Source organism: Poecilia reticulata, linkage group LG16 (assembly GCF_000633615.1).
Source record: "Poecilia reticulata strain Guanapo linkage group LG16, Guppy_female_1.0+MT, whole genome shotgun sequence".
Classification (NCBI taxonomy): domain Eukaryota; kingdom Metazoa; phylum Chordata; class Actinopteri; order Cyprinodontiformes; family Poeciliidae; genus Poecilia; species Poecilia reticulata.
In genome coordinates, this window is record NC_024346.1 from 26,236,867 (window position 1) to 26,255,472 (window position 18,606).

General features: G+C 39.0%; 1 long non-coding RNA gene across 2 annotated transcripts in view; it reads left to right on the plus strand.

The window, feature by feature from the left end:
• The window catches only part of LOC103478267 (uncharacterized), a 66,645-nt gene that overhangs the window by 31,332 nt on the left and 16,707 nt on the right, over window positions 1-18,606 (plus strand). For both annotated transcript variants that reach the window (XR_535767.2, XR_001777392.1), the window contains exon 3: window positions 3,952-4,056. This is a non-coding gene — a long non-coding RNA (uncharacterized LOC103478267). The remainder of the gene's footprint in view (window positions 1-3,951; window positions 4,057-18,606) is intronic.

The following is an 18,606-nucleotide window of genomic DNA, read 5'->3' on the forward strand; positions in this document are numbered from 1 at the left end:
TACTGGTCTCCATTTGAGCAGAACTATGTTGTTCTTGCTCATCACTGAAAGTCATGTGTTTTCTTTATCTTTCTGTTTTCTATTTACCTAATGTAAACATTTTAGATTCTTCCTGAACTCCTCTAAAAGGAGGTGGTTTAGCTTAAAGCTGAGAAAATGCAGTGTCAGAAGGAAACACATGTGTATTGTTAAAAAATCACAAACATATCCCTGTGTATTTCACTAAAACAGGTATATAAATCAGAGATGGGGAATTTTTAAGTTCAGAACAAACCATCCTAAGTTACCACGTAGGTGTGACTCTGTGATTTGCCATGTCCATTTCTGTTTATCTAAAGTCAATGGTTCCCACCAAAACTGAGGGATGCATTTTTTTTTTTAAATCTAGCTGGACCAGAATCTGTTCTTTCTTTCACACTGTATGTGCATATTGTTAGGCTCACTGTGTTGTAAAACAATATTTGTCTCCATAGTCATCTCTGAACCTCCAGCGATTAAAAGAATAACTTCCTGAACATCTGCTCTCAAGATCAGAGCTCTGCGGGGCTATTTTGGTGTTTGTAGTTGCTTGAAGGTTTAGAGTTCATGCTCTGTGGCATATTTATTATTTACATAATTCAGATTCAGACTCTTATTTATTTTCATTTTCCTCTCGCAAACATTCCACATTTCGGTCCAGCCATGTGGTTCTCTTTCATTTTGACTGCTTGGGACCATTTATAGTGACATTGATGTAAAAGACTTAGGACATTTAGTACAATAAGGGTACAGTAAAGTGCACGAGGGATTGAACAGCTTCGTTTTTGGCCGACTCTGCTGGCCATATACAAAACTTTCCAAGAAAGCATTTTCACGCTCCACATCTGTATTTGTGTATAAAATAAATTCTATTAACCTTTAGCTTCATGAGTTCATTATTTTAACTATAACTTTTTTGTTTTCCCCTAATAGGAAGGTATCCCTTTAAATGACCCAAATAGGTATATTAACCGCTGCTCTCAAACGTTGATTTACAGCACAGTCTGTGAAAACTAAACATCCTCCTCTCCTCCGGTCGATAATTCTATCAACAACACTTATTTCTAATTTACACAAACCCCAAAAACTAAACAACAAAAATCAGTAAACTAGACAGCAGTCTTAACAGGGGATGGTCTGAATAAAAGTCTCCCTCTATATCCAACTTGTGAAGTCAGTGATATTCGGATCAAATCTGTGATAGAAGGTGGAAGGAGAGAAATATTTTCAACAGGGTTTCCTCAACACTCCTGCATCACGGACAACGTTGAAAAAGCAAACATACTAATGTTGACTTTATGCAGAGAACACGTTGAAAAGAAGCACCAAACTAAGTGACTGCTTAATTTGTTGTAGAATCCTGGTCAGAATCATGAAAACGTATTGACTTTTATGTAGCATCATAAAAAAGTACAACGGAAAACTAGAATGGCGAGCAGTTATCAACGGGTTCCAGGCCCCACCGAGCAGGTCCACCCCAAAAAACTGTTATTAGAACAAAAACATATAGAACCATCAGCAACAGCTTCCTCAGAAAGTAAGTTTGTCTCTTTATTCCATGGATAATGTCTTAGTTCGTCATTATTTGTTTATGATTATGTTTCCCTTGGTGAAAACTTATTTCAGGTGGAAACATTTTCACTTTAAATGTGTTTTCTTTTTTCTAACAGCCCAGTCTGTCAGTCTGCAGCTGTGACTGGCTTATTGTAGCATATTCCATTTATGCTACCATTCTTTGTGTTATCAAAGTGCAAACATTGTGATCTGTTTCTGGTGTCAAACTGTTAATGGTTTAATTGAGGTTCTCCAGAATTGTCCAAGAATGCAAAAAAACTTAAATTGCTTTGCAAAAAAATGTATTTATAACGAATAAGGCAAAGTTGCTTTTACAACCAACATTCCTGGGAAATGTTAATTTTATGAATACATTTTTTTATATTACATTATATTATATATTATATCTAAAGTGGTTCACAGCAAATGTCATGTCATCTAAAAATCTACTGAGGTAAGATTTCAGATGTGCTTTAATCCATCAGCCCATTGTACGGTTGAAAGAATTACTGTCGTCTCATCAGATAATTTACTAAGACTTTTATTTTGAAGAAAGAAAGGAAGTACTTGTTGTTGTGTTGTGTTGTTGTGTTGACAAACTTGACTAATAAAGACGATTCATCGGACGGGTCAACCACACTCGGTGACGAAAGCATTTAGGAAACATTTCAACATTGTTGGTCTGGCAGAACCCAACAAGTGAGAAGCATCTTTAAAGCCAATATTTATTGGTTCAAGTTTACCCTAAAGTCTTTTCAATCATATATTATATTCCCCCAAAACTTCCATAAACTTTTCCATGCTGGTTTTTGTAATAGTTTAACAGCACATGAACAAGTTTGAGGCACCTTTTTGTCTTCTTAGATCAGATCTAGAATGGGAACTTGACCTTAAGTGCTTGAATTTTCATTAAAAGTGAGTTTTATTGTCGTCATTGACCACACTCTTCTCTGGTTTTTGACAACTTTAAAATCAAAAAAGTTTGGGGGGTTGTATGGGCAGGACGTTTCAGCCATGAGGTTGGAAACCAGCTTAACTGCAGACATCAGAAAAGTAAGAAAAGGGAGGCCGTTCCTTCCCCGCAGTCTGTCTGGTCTGAGCTCGTCCTGATGTCTGTGTTTGCACCCAGCGGGGCAGCCGGCGTGTCGCAGCAGAGCCTCTGTGTGTGGCCTCGTTGTTTTGTCATCATTTCTTATGTGTTTAGACACTGTCCGCAACAATCCGGCCGTGGCGCGCCGTCTAAACGTGGAGGGAGCCGCACACGTGGCCCCGGTGTCCTCGGCTTTGTTTGGCCCGTAAACGTATGCAGACACGCAAATGTGAATACACACTATGGTGTCCGAGCCGTAAAGATAGAATTGTTGTGGTAACATGCAGGGGGTGTGTGTGTGTGTGTGGATGAGAACACCCACACGCTACAGTCTCAGTGTCAGTTGCTGCCCTTTTAGTTGCAGTCATCATCGAGCAATTCAGAGCAACACCTGAGCTGTTTCCATATGATGCCCGTTTCAGCGATGGGTGGTGGAGGAGGGGAATGAGGGTAGAGACGGGGGGTACTAGGACATGGATGGTTGTCTTGCTAATGGGACACTTAGACGTCTGGGCTTATGTCATTCAGTCCCAGCGAGCTGCATCCAATCGCCCCTCTACTGCAGGGACCCAGCTCCGCGACAATCGATCTGCGGCTAGGCCTCCACCCCGGCGGTCATGGCTCAGGCAACCGGAGCCGTCAGGGTCCTAAGGCATCCCTCTCTCACCGTCTACCCCAACACACATACTCACGCACACACACACACACGCACATCCCACTGCTTTCCGAAGCTCCTGGCCTGACCTTGATCCGCCTCTGGAGAAAGCAGTCGGAGAACTTTGCAGCCGCATTCTGGGAACTGAAAACACAGACGGAGGCGGAGCGGCGCTCAGGAAAGTTCTGTAAATGTTAAGCCAGAATCAAGATGGAGCATTTGAACGAGCTGTTGTTGATTGATTTATTTATTTTAAGTTTTTTCTTTAAACTTTAAACTAGGGCATGCATTTGTATTCATAGTCCTAAAAGAAAAACAGGCAACCGTTTCTTAATTAAAATAGGATTGAATCTCAACATATATCCAGCTGTTTTGTGAAGGCTTAACATGTTCATGCAAAAACTTCAGTGATTTTGAAAACAAGTGAACACAAAACTTTCACGTCAAGGATAGGTCTGTCGAGAAGTTTTAAAGGACAATGAGACAATGAAAACGGAAGACGAAGGTGTTCTGGTCAGATGAGATCGAGATATCTCTAATATCTGCTGGACAACTATCACTGAACACTCCATCCCCACAATGAAACACGGTGGTGGCAGTAACCCCAAGCTGTTAATGTGCTTTTCTTCTGCAGAAACAAAGACACAGGAGATGGATGGAAGTAAATACAGGGCAATCCGGAAGTAAAACCTGTTACTGGCTGGAAAAGACCTGAGACTGGGACAGAACCTTCCAGCAGGTCAGTGACTCTAAACATACAGAGTGGTTTATATCAAAGTTTATGGTTAATATATTTGTGTTAGAGTGATCTGGTCAAAGGACACAAATCCAATTCAGAATCCGATGCAAGACTGGAATTTGAAAGATTTGAAAAATGTTTAAAGATTCTTGTCATCCAATGTGACTGAGGCTTAGCTATTTAAAAAAAAAAAAAGAATGAAGAAAGTTTTCATGTTTTAGATGAAGACTAAAACATGAAAGGTGGTAGAATCATACTCCAGAAGACTGGTGGATATAATTGCAGTGAATGATAACTGGGGCTCTGGGTGGGGAGGTCTGTGCCACACCTGTCATGTGTGTTGAAATGTTGAAAATTATACTGTAAAAAAATAAAATAAACGTCTCTAATTTACAGTAAAATACCTGCAGCTGTGGTTGCACTGAATTTTACCATAGAAATATGGATTTTAGTGTGTTTACTTGTGTGTAAAATTCTGGCAACCACAGCTGCCGGTATTTTACCATAAATTAAAGATATGCTTTTTATAGTATATCTTGTATTGTATTTCTATAATCTACAATGGAAAATAAAAAAAGAAACTAAATGTGTAAAGGTTCATTGGATGTGAAGGCCTTATGAAAGGCCCTGCATTTATAAGTTAGTATTTTGTATGTTTATTACTTTTAATTGCATCTATAAAGAAAAGTGACAATGAATGTTATTCCAGTATATTAATTTTGTTTTGTTTTGTTTTAGTTTTTTTTTTTTTTTTTTTGGCCTTTATCTCACAGGCGGCAGCAGAACAAAGAGTAAAGCAGTGTAGGTGATTAAGTTGACCATTTAGAGAATGTAAATCTATATCACTGATACTTTGACATGACTCATGTGTTCTCATGTTGCATGGCTCTATTGGCTGTGTTGAGTACAATATGCTGTGATGAGTGTCTTTTACCTCTTCGCGTTATTAACATCTAATATTGATGCTGGGTCTTCGTGGCTGAGCTTAATTTGAGATGGTATAGATGATAACCAGCACGGACTCTGGAGGAGAGGCTGTGTTTAACCAGCACTGTGTTCTCAGACTGCATCAACCTTCTCCCAACATCTTCCATTTAATGTGTGGGAATAGAGTGAGACCTGCTGAATGTGGCTTTAAAAGTTAGATATTCCCAAAATTACAAGTCAAAAATTAATAACAGGTTGGACGAGATAGATTAGTCCAAAGAGTTGGATTAGGACTCTGTTTTGTTTCATAAAAGTTAGAAAACAGAGGTGTAATTTATTTTTCAAGGTCGTAGATCCAAAATAAATATTAAATTTGCAAGTTGAATATTTAGTTTACAAACTAAATATGTTGGTAGAAAGCTAAATGTTTAGCTCCACAATAAATATTTTGGTAGCAACTTTCAAACTAAAGATTTAGGTGAGAGCTAAGTATTTAGCTCCAAGCTAAATTTAATTTGAAAGCTAAATATTTAGCTTGCTAATTAAATATTTAGTTTGGAACTGTAACATTTAAGAATGAACGAATAACAAGATGAATATATGTCAAATGATTGCAAAACAAACAGCTTCACTTATTTGCAAAAATATAAAAAAGGAAGCAAAAAAAAAGCATCACCAGGTGCAATTTTTATCATTTGCACAAAGTCAACGGTTATGTATACTACTAAAATGTAGAAAAATAAGCAGGTTGCATGAATTTTGTACCCTTAACAAATTCTGCTATTGCTTTAATTGATAATATTTGTTTACATTTGTCTAAAGCTTTTTATAAAAATGTTGTTGTTGTTTTTTTTACATATTTGTTAAAACTCTCCCTTTAGCCTGACAGGATAAGATGAGAATGACAATCTGTGAAAACAGACCCCTTCCTTTGGTCCTACTGCCACCTGCAGAAACGCACACTGGAAAAAAAGCACCAACTTAAAAAAAAATAAAAAAAATAATTTGTTACATGTAATTGAAATAAGTTTGTCAAACTCTATTTAGTTACATTTGTTTAATATGACAACTTAATAGATGTAATATACTTACTTGAATAACCTTAATTTGATTTTAGCCCATTTTTTGTTAAGCTGGATCACCTGATTTTTGTTCTTCCTCTGTTTTTAATGCCCAGCTGCAGTCAGAGCCAGGAGGAAATTCTTAGAAGTTTCAGTCACGCTGGTTATCTAGTGTGTAAAAACCCCTAAAGTCGTTTGCTGTATTATTTTCACATGATAGAAGAGCAGCTGAAGTATGTCTAAAAAAAACCCCAAAACCAGTGAATATGATTTTCATGGCCGAGAGCGTACCTTAGCTCCTCACCAGCACTGTAAAAGCCTTTGCTAACGGCAAATAAAAAAAAAAAAAAACCAGAGTACTTCTCTAAATATTTACGGTGAGTAATTGAACCCTTTTAATTTGTTGCTCCACTGTCTCTCCCCCTGTTTTTTTCTTTTTTTTTCTCTCCCTCTCGTTCTCGTACACAAATGCAGCAGGCCGATACTTTGACATACAGGATGTGCATCTCTCAGTCTTCTACAATCCGACGGTTTGTTTTTGTCTACGTGCAACACTAAAAAAGCCATATTCGAAAGGCTGCGTCCGCAATCACGCTATCGCAATAATGACGTTGTTTATTCGAACCAAAACACGGACGGAGGGCGCGCGGAGCGCCTGGCGGGGCTTGTTTGCCGTTTGCTTGTGTTCTAATATCTACTTTTTGCCGAGCTGTGCTGACACACTGTGTGTGGTCCACTTTGGTCCGGACTGTCGAAGCGGACGGCCACGGCGGTGGCGTTGTTGTCTTTTTGACTTCATCTTTCAACACCGGTCAGCGTTGCTTATAATAAAACCAGATTATGAAAACATTCTTGAGACCTGACATGCACTGACAAATTCAAATATCAACAAGAAGATATGACAAAAAAAAAAAAAAACGGGCATCCAGAGGGGTCTGCAACTGCTCGTGTAAACAGTTAATGAATTTCTGAGTTATTACGACTTTTCTTTTTGTGTCTATATTTCATCATTTGATTCTTAGGTTTGCTCTGCAAACTTGGAAACCAGGATGGGGGTTTCCAAGTTTGTCCACAAAACCATAAACTTATAAATATATATTTGGGCCTCCCTGTTGTTCCATTGATCTTATTCTTTATTAAAGTGATTCATTTTGTTATGAATTTGCTGTTTATTTAATATTTTAATAATGACGTCTTTAAAGATTTCTTATTTGCTTTTGTGCCAGCTTCCTATCAGACAATCTGAAGAATAATTTTGACGTGTTTTGCCATTCAGACGTGGTTAATTCAAAATTCTTTTCAGACCAATGAAGACATCCAAAACTCAAGATACATATTAAAAAAGAAATAAAAAATAAAAAAGCTAATTCAAATAAATGAAAACTAATACATGAATGAGTGTGTAAGTAGCTGTAAACGGTAATGTTTGTCTCTTGAGTAATCGTTCTGGTTTCATCAACTCGACCTGTCCAGAAAGTGAAATTTAGCCCCAGATTTCAGTGCCTTACGAAATCATGAACTTTGACCTTTGTTTAGGCATATGTGAGACGTGCAGCGCTTAAACATTGTTCCTTTGTACGTTTGTGTCGTTGATGCACCTGTGGAGACATTTTGGTTGGCTGACCGCTCTGAGGAAATTTCAAGACCGTTCGATGTTTTTGTCATTCGTTGATAGTTTCGCTCAATGTCCCTCCCTGAAGTAATGAATTAGAAATTAGAAATTCAGCGGTTTGTGACTTTTTTTTTTTTTTACCAGGAGACAATGTGTTTTTGTTTAACTCTCTTATTAGCCTGTCAGGTTGGTTCGATTAAACAGATTTTCTGACTAAACTCACGTTTAGTCTCTCTCTCTTGAGACTAATAAAATTAAACCAATGCAAATGTTACTCGCAGTTAGTTCATGATTTCATCATTATGTTTTCACATGATGACAGGTTGGTCTGGTCTAGCAGCTCAGCATATGTTTGTCCTGATATTGAAATGTGCTTAACGATCTGAACACGTTTAGGTCAGGCTTTAAAGGGAAACAATGTCATCCACACGTTTAGCTCCCGGTCAGAACCAGCGCTGCCTCTCCACTCTGACTCCCTCCCACTTTGTCTTCCACAGTCCACTCACATAGAGCTCCATTATCCCCCCTGATGGTACACTCCAGGCCCCTCTCCTGCTTACGGCTCCTTCCTCGGAGAAACATCGCACTGTTGTGGGTGCTAATCACGCTGAGCGGTTTAGTCTTTCATAAACAAAGTGTAAAAATTAGGGCCACACTAACAATCTGGTAATTCAGTAGCGATAGGCGGACGTCGCTGTTATTCCACTTCGGGGCGGATTATGAATGCGTGTGCGAAGCCGTTGCCCTCTTAATGATGGGTCTGTGATATTACAGCTGCTCACAATTAGCCAGGACTATCCCCCAGCCGCCACAGCTCCCCTACGTAAATAAACGGTGGGACCGGGGAGGCTGAGCGCAGTAAGCGCTGAAACAACACGGCTGATTTGGACATCTGGCGCGGTAATAGAAACGTGTCCTCTACACTTTGACGTAATGAATAGGGATCTAAGAGCTGTCTCACGGCGAACGGGCCTCCAGCGTGGCCCCCAAACATCACTGCTTATTCTCATATTAGAGAGGGCTGGTGTTCAGGTAGGGGATGTGGAAACAAACTGGACAGATTTTTGATGTCTTGCTTTAATTTCAATCACAAAAATTCTAAAGTTTTGCACTGACATCGAAAACACATGATTAAAACTAAAAGAAAAACACTAGTTTTATATAGAGAAATATACTTTTTAAGGATGATCATTTATGACAAAGAAGAGTATATTAAGTAAAATTACTGTTTGAAGTTAAAACATAAAACACTGGCTGTGTATTCATTGGCCATATAATTGTGCAATTTGATGGAAAAATGGCAATTTCAAAAAAACTTATATATATATAAGACTTAGAGCTAGGATGATCATGATGGTCGTATCAAAACTGGTTTATTTTGCAAAACTGAAATGGAAACATGGTCAACAACCGGACGGTGCAAACCGCGACAAAGAAGACGGGATGATATTTTTTAATGACTTATTATTTTAACAAAGTTATTCATGTGCGTTTTTAACTGCAAAATTGTTGGGGGGTTTTATAATACTGACAAAGTTTTGTGCAAAATGAACATACAGACTGTTCCTTCAAAAATTACTAATTCTCCCCGGAAACTCCATCCTCCGGGTGAAACATGGTGGCACTAATGACGTGCTGAGTCACAGAGAAGCCAGTCAAATTTGATGGGCAGACAGATGAAGCTCCATATGAAAACAGATGAAACCCTGTTGAAGGCTGCAAAAGACTTGAGACCAGAGTGGAGAGTCGCCTTCCAGCTCCGCAACCAAAGCATCAGAGTCGAAGTAACAACGGAACGGCTCAGGTCAAACAAAACTTGTGTGGTGAAAAATGCCAGACCAAAAGCAAATTGAGAATCTGGTGCGACACACCTCGTCCAATTTGACTGAGCTCGAAGTTTTACGCAAAGAAAAATGGATGAAAAAGCAGCTGGTAGTGAGAAACCGTGAGGGACTGCAGCTAAAAGCAGGTTAATAAAATTGTGACTCAGCTTTGGGGTGGATAAATAGATGTATGAATGCCACATTTCTCAGATTTATGTATCATCTTTCCCATCCATCTACCCGTTTTCTTTCTCTTAGTCCGGGGTCGAGTCGCAGAGGCAGCAGACTAAACAGAGACGCTCAGACTTTCCCCTCTCCAGCCAACTGGACCGGTTCCTCTGGGGGAATCCCAAAGGCTTTTCCGGGCCAGCAGAGAGTTTTCGATTTTTCCCTCCATTCACAATTATAGACTGCTTTATATTGGGGCACCACATAAAATCCCAATAAAATACACTGACGTTTGTGGGGTTACCGCAATAAAATGTGAAAAAGCTGTATAAATTAATTCTACATCTAAGCGAGAATAAATGCCTTCTGTTTTTAATACATAATCGAAAAGATCTCAAAACAAATGTCTTCCTGCATTCATAACAGGAAAACTGTGAGCCTCTAAATATAACTTGCTTATTGGTGTAAAAGGTACAAACTTTGCAATAACAGGTTGGGATTTTGCACCCGTGTCACCGGCTTCACTCCTCCGTAATCCGTCCGAGGCAGACTGGTTGAAATCATCAGTCGTGTTCTGACTTGGTGTGAGAAACACTTTTTGTTCCTAAAAACAGAAACCCAATTTAAGTTTCAGCTTAGAAACCGATTTGTCAATGTGAGATTTAACAGATAGATCTTTATCAGTCGGAATACCTAAATATTTGCAGCATCTGACAACTTCAATTTCAACCAGTTGAAGAGATGTTGTGGGATACCGCTTATCAGTCAGCGGCATGTCAAGCAGCTTTATTGCGTCTAGAATCTAGACTCTAGATGTTTCAGCTTAACAAGCTGCAATTTTTTTTTTAAATTATGTTTGATATTATCCACAGAAAAGTCCTTGAATAGTTACGCCGAACAGGAAAATGACCCTAATAACACAGAGTCACTAATAGATAGCCATTTCTGTCTGTGGTGAACTGGAGAAATGTCCAGTGTTTGTGACGTCCACACGCCGTCCTGCTCAGGATTAAAGGGATAGTTCACTTTTTTTTTTTAAGTAAGTCTGTGACGTTTCTATCAATGACAGTAGATTTCTAGCAGAACAAAGTCCACACTTTTGCTTATTGTGGTTTTGATTTCCCCATCAGCTGTGACTAATCCAGTCTATGATATTAGCATTTTCTTTTTAATTTGCCTTTAAACTACTGAAATCGGCTGAAGCTTGGGGTTCCTTTGAGTCGCCGTTTGCTGTTTTTCAACTACAGTTTCTCTCTAAACTGGTAATTAAATATTTCACAGAACCTCACCAAAAAATAAAAAATAAAAATAATAATAATAATCTGAAAGATCGCTTTAAGCATATGGGAGAAAATGGACAGACTGAGGCTTCCAGGTGTAACTCCCAAAATGTGTTGATCTTAAACAAACCTTTTCACATTATCTTTTCTAATCTAAAACATTATCCTTTTTTTAAATGTACTTTCAATTCATTTACATTGTGCTAGAGTTTAAGATCCTCCACTGACGCAACATGGGAGCCTTGAATATTTCAAACGTTTTGGCACGGCGACGTTTTCAAAAAATAATTTGCTCCTCCTCGTCCGTGTTCTCTTACACCTCCGATACTCATCTGCGTCACTCGAGCCAGAGATTTTTTGCCAAAGCCTCTCTCCTTCACTCCGGTGATCGGTAATCAGTCTGCTTTGATGCATAGTTGTGTAACCTTGACTTTCAAGATAAAGTTGCACCTATCCATTGGAAAGGTCAGGACCAGATGTTAATTAACCAAGAGGGAAATGAACTAATGGGGGTTTTCGAGTGGCATTTAACGAGACATCTAATCCAATGGAAAGAACAGTCACAGTATCACGTTTTTTTTATTTGGTGTACAGTTCCTGGGCCCTTTGATGGCAGACACGAATTCGTGTTGATTTTATAGTTTAACACATTCGTGTGTTAAAACTATTAAATCAACAGTTTTAATAAAAAAAATAGACTCCTAAATTTATTTTTTTAATGCAACCAGTCCCACAATTTTTTTTTGTTTTATAGCGAATAGCATGAAACGTCAAAAAGAAGAAGAAAAAAGTGACCCACATTTATTATTTGCACATTTTCAGCCCCTAGCTATTAGATAAACCTTACAGAGTGCAGACAAAAACAGTTTAGTTTATATTTATGGAAATTCAACATCAACTGTTTGTAGAAGAAGACCAGAGAGCGAGTGCTGCAAACTCTGAAGAGGGCAAAAGGGAAACCCACATCCTGTTATCTGTCACTAAAGTACCATATTAATAGCCGTTAATGTTCCCTACACCCCCAATTAACTTCAAACTGTGACTGCCACTTTGTGCGCTTTTGATCACATGTCTGCCTGAGTGGCCATGCCTGTCGCCGTATAGCTGGTCGCATATGTGTTTGTATATGCGAGCGTTTACAGAGGGCTGAGCACGGGCTTTTGAGAGCTAACGTGGCATGCAGGGCACATGTCCTCAACAGGAAGCTGGCAGTCGCACAACACCAAACTTTGCAAGTGCATTGAGCGAGTTCGGCTAACTACAGGTGATGCTCTGATTAGCATGATGCCAAGCCGAGCGTCACCTGTTCTTTCTCCTCCCGTGGCTCCTATCAGGTTCAAAATGATGCCTCTATTTTGCGGCGGCGCCCTGCCTGACAGGGAGCACGCACCCTCTCCAAAGAGTCCCCCCAAATGTGTCTTTATTGTCGCCTCTTTTCGGCCTTTATCTTCGAGTTTCTGCCCTCCGGCGTGTCTCCGCTCCCCCTGTGGTTTTTACATGCGTGACCCTTGTATCACCATCTGGTCCACATTGGGGGCTGCCACTGTCATCTGCTGACAATTACTGTCACCTGCACACTGTGCAATACGATAAACACATGCTGCTGTTGGTGGCTTGCTGCAGCATTTTGCAACGTTTCTTTAAGCCTCCGTAGAAGTGGTGTATGAGAGAGAGAGGGGTTGGCTAGTCAGTAGGTGGAGGCAGCATCCATAGGCTGAGCTGAAACTTGTTTTTCAGTTTTAGAGGCCCACCGAATCACACTTAATTCAGTTACAATAGTTCCAACTAAAAGGCTGTTGTTTATAAAGTCGATGCTCCGGGTTGTCCATAAGTTTCTTGACTTTATGAAGAATCTATCGTTGCTCAATAATATCCAGAGTTTCCACAATAGTCTCCATACAAACCAGCCTTCTTTATCGAGTTGTTTGGCATTTTTAAGTCCAGAAGTCCAGACATATACAAAATAGGTCAACAAGATAATGTATCAATAGTTAATTAATAGAACAGCTTCCTTTCCTGTTGTAAAAACATGTCATATCGTTGTAAACTTGTAAGGAAGGTAACTGCTTCCTGGAAGTGGTGAAAGCTAACAACCTCAGCAGCCTCACTGCTAGCCTATAGCTACATAGCTTGCTAGCTACTCTGTGTAAATCCAGGTTCTCAGTTGATTTGACAGACCATAAAAATTAACAATTGATATGTACTCTGAGGCATAGTATGTTTGATGCTATCGCACAACTGATGCAAAAATTCAAAAGCTTAGTCTTTTCATTGCTAAGCTAAAGCGGCACGGCAAGTCGCAGCTCATCTGGACTCATAGATCGTTGGCGCAAATACTTTATAATCTTAACGTAGGATATAAACAAGGATGCCATTTAGCTAAACAAAATCCCGTTGGCTGTTATCATTTGTCTCACATGGCATAATATACCACTGACATTTACGTTACGAGTTTGTTTAAAATGCTAAAATTAGCACAAAATATGTGACTGACGAGCTTGATCTTTTACCACTATTTAATTTCCAATCATTTCATTTTCACATGACATGTTCAAGTGCAAAACAAACAAACAAACAAAAAACCAAATAACTATTTTAGATCACTGGTTTTCAAAACAGTTTTAATTTATCCATTTAATTAAATGCAACATCTTCAGTCCTACGATGTTTCATGAGTTGTGGATGATTTGACAGACCATAATTTGACTACCTTGTTTTTTTTATGTAGTTTATAAATATGGAGTGTTGCAGGTTTCTAAATGAACTCTAGGATTGAAACCTAAGACAAACATATAAAGTTAAACTAAAACCTTATGAATAATTAAAGGAATTTTTTAAAAAGTGTTAGGTCTTAGGTGAAGTTGGTAGGTTGGATTCATGGGAAAAAACAAAACAAGGATTGACAGAAGAAACTTGAGCTAGTAGATCGATGCGTATTTAGTGTTTTTAGCTCACTGTTGTATCTCGTACAGCTTCCATTACAATTACATGCAGCAAATTCTAGAAACTTTTAGGACTGGCTGTAACTGCTTTACTCACTGAAGAGTTGACATCACTGCAGAGCAGACAGAGCCGAGCTGTCACTTGTACAATGGCAATCGAAGTCAGTGACTCGATGCAATTTGCTCGGTTTCCTTAGATTGGAATTTTTTTTTTTTTTTTTTTTTACCCATTTAAACTGAACTCATCTAAATTGTTTTGATAACTAATATCAATGTGATACGTTTGTAATTGACTCGGAATTTGTGTGTACGATTAAACTAAATTGATGTTTTTTGTTTGTAAAATACCTTTTAGATTGTGCTATGAATTTATCCTTAATTTAGCACTTTCTTCAAACTCACAGCAGTATGACATCTTCACACTGCAGGTGAGGAAACCGTCGATGACGGTAATATTAACTTCTCAGGATTTCATTTCTGAGACATTCGGCGTATCCCTCTAATATTAATGACACTCTCCTACATCCCCTGTTTGTCATTACTGCCGTAATTTTCAAGTCGAGGCGCTGAGGAATTCCCATAAACATGTTTATGTGTCTAAATCACTGACCTTTACTTGCACAGGAAATCCATCTCTGCTGATACGCAGTATCTCAGTGATAAATACTTCCCTTCAAATATTTATAATGGGATCTGGAAACCGCAAGAACATAATAGTTTAAATTAGGCCCATCAAAGCCAAGAGCCTTGTTATACAAGATCCAATTTTTGAAGTTTATGATACTCGTTTCACACGCTGTGGTGGGTTAAGAAGACGGGGCTGCGGGGGCGCGAGGGGGAGAGAAAGAAAACCTCCGGAGTCAAAGGTTGTAATCATAATAATTTAATGATGGCTGTATCCGTTTTGCAGTAAATCCTCCCAGCCAAAGAATATAGCTTTGCCTCAGTTAGGAGGTTTATCTTCCTGTAACTGAGTCACTATATCTGCTAGTGACGGACAGTTATTTGACAGTCGTCAGCAAATTAAAGTCACTGCTGTAAAAAAATACAAATAAAACGCAACGTAAAGCTGGGAAGTCTATGTTTATTTAATTTAATAACTGTGGATATTCATGTTTCATGGAAAACATAAATACAACAGTGAACAGTTATATTTTTTTATATGTTTTAGGCTGGCAAAAGTCACAATTAAGCAAATTCCTACTTTTACATTTATTTCACAGTTTATAATCCCTGAGGATTACATGCAGTTTTCTCGCTCGTCTCTTTCTAAGGTGGTTGAAATGCTAAAAACATAAATCATGCTAGCTTTTTAGGTCTCAAACATTTTTTTCAAAGAATCTCGCTTCTGAGTACAAATGACCGTTTTAGGTATCCTAGATTTTAAGCCTTCTTTTCTCTTTTAGAACAAGACAAAGAAAGGGGGGAATCTCTTTTATTTGAGCAGAAATAGGAAGCAATTAGGCATATGCCAAGTTTTGCACTTCCAGCAGTTAACGGTTAGCCATTTGTTGCATTCCTGATTATAAAATGCTTGAGTTTTCTCTGTCACTTTGTCACTGATTGGTTTTCTGCCGAGTACATAAAATCTGGGGTGTAATGGTAAACAAACAAACAAACAAAAAAGATGTTATACCGCTACCTAAAATGCTTCCTTACACACAATTTAAAACGGTTGATGTGTCTTTAATTCTTTCATAACTCTGATGCTCAAGCACGGATACAAAAGTGTCAGGCTGAAAGCACACACACCTTTCCAGTTCTGCCCATAAATTTGGAATGAGGCTGAGATGGGGGCTTTGTGACGACTTGTTGTCTTGAAGCCCCTTTGTGACCAACTTTACAGTATGATTAGGGTCATTAGCAAGTTTTATGCTTTGACTCACAACCACCGGGCAGGGAAATATTAATCACTTTTCATCAGACAGGTTAAGATCAGGTTTGTTTTGTGGAGGTTGCATGTTCTCTGTGCACTTTCCAAAAACACCTAGATTTTAAATTGATCCTAAGCGTATCTGTACGCCTGTCCGTCTCGTTCGTGCTCCAGTTGTTTAGTGGTTCTCAAACCTCTCGCTCACTGTCTTCAAAGACCAGGCTCTGTCCACCCTGGACCCTGATTACAGACATAGATGGTGTTCACTGCAGAAACACTAAGTGTTACTAAGCATTTGTGTCTAGTTTTGACCTAGTTTCTATTGCAAATACATTAGCTAGTTTGAAATAAGCCAAAACTAACTTACAAGTAAGCTATAACAAGATATAGAGGCTTGTTTAAAGTAAATAATTCCTTACTGTTGATGAAAAAGTACGAGTTCCATTGGCAGATTATTTAGCTTATGACAAGACATTTTTCCCATGTTAGAAGTAGATTTATCTGCCAATAGATCTAATACTTTCTCAACACTATTAAGGAATTGTTTACTTAAAGCAAGCCTCTATATCTTGATGAAAAGCTACTTTTAAGTTAGTTTATCTTATTTTAAGTGCAATGAGATATTTGCACTAGAAACTAGACCACAATTACTTGGTAAGATTTTGTGCTTTTACCGTATTTTTTAAAATTCTGCCAACCACAGCTGCTAAAGGGCATTCTTTAGAAATGTCAACGTTTTGATCCATCTTCCATCCACTTTTTCTTTCTTTACTTTCTCATAACGCCTCACATTTTCTGTTGGGCTCCAAAGAGAAGCACATATTAGCACAACATATTAGCGAGACACAATTAAACTTGAATTTCATCAAAGCTTTTTCATAACAATTGAACACCCCGGAGAAAAATGCTGCTGATTGGTGTCCCTAAACTGTCCCCAATGGCTTAGGGAGCAGTTGATAATTGTGAGCGGAATAGATGCGTATATCAAATAGTTTACAAAATGAAGCCAGCTGTGTTTCCCCTGCATACTGTGGCTTCCTGACACGCACCATTAAACCTTATTAGCCACTTCCTTAATCTGAGATCCTCCTCACCCCATCTTCCACCCCTCATATTAACATTTTCTGTTCCCCCAACTGGAAATTATTTGCTTTATTGTAGAGTGTCAACGTCCCGTTTTAGTTTTTTGACACGACATAATTGGCACTTTAGAATCTAATCATGGACGAGAGCTGCGTGATTGCAGTCTTTTATGCGGAGATCTCCGATCACTCCGTTGTGCGCGCATCCCTTTGGGCTCGACGTGTGCGCTTCTCTCATCTTTGACGCCTGCGATGGTCGGCGTACCTTCTCTCCCACAGGTCCCCTCCTCAGCGCGACGCTCACAAGCCATTAGATTTAAAATGACTCATAAAGAATCAATTACAAATGATAGAACAGAACCGAGGAATATCATAAAGGGGGTGTCGGGTGCTTCGCGAATGGCTCGTGAACAGATGTTGGCGCGCACATAACATGTCAGACGCATTATTGTTTTTACAGAGACATTGCCAAAAGAATGCAGGAGATAATTACTGCAGTGCTTTGATGGGACAATCATTTCTTAAAATGCAGGAGGAAGAGTAAACCGTGACTGGAATAAGTACGACGGCTCGGGAAGTTTACAGTTCAACGTTGGCGGTACACGAACAGTGAGAGCAAGCATAAAATAAGACATGAAAAAGTATGGATGGCACAATGCAACTCCAGGCAACAGCATGAGATCACTAAGTTATTTACTTAAAAAAAATTAAGTTTGAGAAACATCGTTGTAATTGATTGAACAAAGGCTTTACTTTTTCCGCTACAGTAGAGAATAACAGTTCAGTGCTTAAAAGAAGTTATGTAATCATCATGTTATCAGCATTTTCTTTACTCTGCACAACTATAATTATGCAATTGTGTCCGCAGTTAAAAGGAAGTGCTTACCAGAGAAGTTCATAAGTTTTTTATGGCTTTTTTGCCCCAAAGTTGACTGATCAGATGCTGGAACCACTTCAACTAACTCCTTCTGATTTAAACGAGCAGTGGCCCCAATCCAACATCACCACCCTGTTTCTCTTACTGCGCCCTGAAACTCTGCTCATCTGAGCAGCTTGTGTGCAGGTTCTTGTTCTCTTGGTTATGAGCTACATCTCAGGACGTACAACATCGGGTTGGAAAATCGGGATCTTTGCTCTTTGGCTCAGTTCTTTCTTCACTATGACAGGCGGCAGCAGCATCCGTATTGCGGTGGACAGATGCAGTGACTTGTGGGTTGTACACAAACTCCTACCTTCTGAGTCACCGGAGTGCATGGTGAACATCACATCATCTGCAAAAAGCAAAGTTGAGACCCTGAGATCTCAATACACCAGAGACCCTTATCTCAATGACTTTGTGCTAAGATCCCCTCTATGAACATCACAATCAGGATTAGTGACAAGAGGCAGCTGAGATGGAGTCCAACATGCACTGGAGCTCAAGCTCTGAGACAAAATAACTACTTTTGTTCAGAGCTGACCCAAGTTTAGCTTGAGAGACACAAGTCCTTATTGGTAACTAGGTCATTAAAAGTTAAAAACGTCTGTTTGTGTAATATCTCATGTTACAATGTGGACATCTGCACCTTATGGACACGTGCAGCCTAAATACATTTTTTTTTTTCTTTTTTTTCTCAAAGTTAGAGGGTACTACTGATGTTCAATTGTGCCGGAACATCTTCACTTGATGCATTCCACTCATTGCATGAGTGCTACCTTTTTATTTTTGATAAAAGAAAAGGTATCTGAGGGTTGGGTTTATAAAAGGCCTTCATTTTGGGCTTTTATTGTCTAAAGAAGTTG